Source organism: Aplysia californica, unplaced genomic scaffold (genome assembly GCF_000002075.1).
Source record: "Aplysia californica isolate F4 #8 unplaced genomic scaffold, AplCal3.0 scaffold00867, whole genome shotgun sequence".
Classification (NCBI taxonomy): Eukaryota; Metazoa; Mollusca; class Gastropoda; order Aplysiida; family Aplysiidae; genus Aplysia; species Aplysia californica.
The window spans coordinates 293,865-296,257 of NW_004798137.1; positions in this window are offsets into that span (position 1 = coordinate 293,865).

The following is a 2,393-nucleotide window of genomic DNA, read 5'->3' on the forward strand; positions in this document are numbered from 1 at the left end:
CCCCCCCCCCCTCTCTGAAATTTTACTTCTAATATACCCCTTAACAACCCCCCAAAAACCCCCCCAACCAAATTCAATCTTCAGTTTCTTAACACAAAACACGATCAAATTAAATAAGGTTTTTACCCTCAGCTTCTTTTGATTCTCTCGACCCAAATTTCTATTCACAACCGTCCCCCTGGGAGGCTGTATGTGACCTATATACGTACTCATGCCTGGAGTATCACACAGAGAAAAACCACATGCACACTCCCCATCCTCAATTTGACCTCTAATCTAATACTTCTAACTAAAATCATGCCCAAAATCAAAATCAGAATTCAACCCTCAGTTTCTTAAAACAATGAAAACACAACAAAATGAGACAAAAAGGTTATTTTTTTCCCCCAACTTCTTTTGCTTCTCTCAATCCTGAAAACTTCGGTTCCCATGAGGCGAGATGTAGGCTACTTCCTGGTATCACAGAGAAAATCACAAGCACGCTGATCATCCAGACAAAAAATATGCATAAAGTTATATATACTCTTATACATATATATATATATATATATATATATATATATATATAATACTTTCTTTTACGGGTATTCAAACATAGTATAAAACGTCAATAATTTAAACAAAAGTATTCTCGTATTTCATCGGGGGGTAGCAATTTGGCGGGTGAATTTTTATTGAACTGTGAAGGCAAAGGGAGAGAATCATATTTCACAGTTGGCTAGATCTATATATGAGTCACGACGTGGTGGAATCAGGCGCTTGTCAATTTTTGGGAATATGTGATTATTGATATTATTATTATTATTATCTTAAATAAGAAGAAAAAAATTGCCCATCTGCCACAAAAATGCCCATTTCTTTGATTTCATGATTTTGACGAGCGCCTGATTTCACCACGATGCCTCACATATATATATATTGTATATATATTTCATATATCACCTTTTCACATTTCACAGTTAACTAGATCTCACATTATTATATTTCACAGTATGCTTGATATCTTTCCATATCATAATTCACATTTAGCTAAATAAAAATCTATATCTTTCTTTATATCATAGTTCACAATAAGCTAAGTCTATATCTCTCCTTATCATAGTTCAGTTAGCTAAATCTATTTCTTTCTTTCTCACAGTTCACAGTCATGTAATACAAATGTTGGTTCTACATTTCTCTTTTTATCATATTTCACAGAGAGCTAGATCTCTCCACATAACACTTCACAGTGAGCTAGATCTCTCCACATAACACTTCACAGTGAGCTAGATCTCTCCACATAACACTTCACAGTGAGCTAGATCTCTCCACATAACACTTCACAGTGAGCTAGATCTCTCCACATAACACTTCACAGTGAGCTAGATCTCTCCACATAACACTTCACAGTGAGCTAGATCTCTCCACATAACACTTCACAGTGAGCTAGATCTCTCCACATAACACTTCACAGTTCAAACGGACGGAAAAATACCAAAAAAAAAAAAAAAGAAATCCCCAAACTAACAAGGTTAGCAAGGGTCATCACAGAGTTGAGCCCTCATCACGTGAAGCGAGGGTAAGGCCAAGTCGGCGTGCGGAGAGTTAGGGTTCGAGCCCCATCACAAGGACAGCTGATTGTCAGTCTTCTCTTCCACGTCGTCGTGCTTCGTCACTGACTGGTAGGTGGATGACCCCGGGGGGCTGGTGGGTGGCTCTGGGAATAAAGAAAATAATTTCAATGTTAGTACATTACACTTTTGTAGAACACCCCCCCCCCCCCCCCCAGGGCAGTGCTACTGACTGAGGTTGCCTTTAGGCAATTCCCAAAGAGGGGATATAAACATGTTCTTTTGCACAGTAGAATTGTAAATGGGCTGATTCAACAATGTCATGCTCATACTGTGCCAGAACAACATAGCGGGAACTGCTGCTTTTTCCTTCCTCATCCTTACTATTGTTATTTTTTTCCTCTACTTCTTTTGTAAGTTTGTCACTCTCTTGTGACCCGCTATTTTCCCGGGTGCCTTGATAGTCGAAGCAGACCTTGTGCTGTTGAGGCTAGAGAGGTGAGCAGAGTAAGTCTGATTCCCCATCTAGACTTCTCTGTTGACACCCACCCCTTGGCCCCCATATGACCTTATGCAGCTGCGAGCGCCGTAAAACCTTACTAAAACTAAAACAGCAGAATATTTTTTTCTTCCCTCGATATACGAGTTTTTACGCCAGCATCAACCCAATTTTAGACCATTCAGGAGGCCGGTTTCCGACCCTGCCTGTCAAGGCCAGCTCATGTTGAGAAGGATGCAACATCCCAAACAGAAGGACCAAGATACTCAATAAAAATTGCCCCCCCCCCCTCGGGATTCGACCTCAGGTCTTCTACATGTGACAGTGAAGCGCCTAACCCCTTC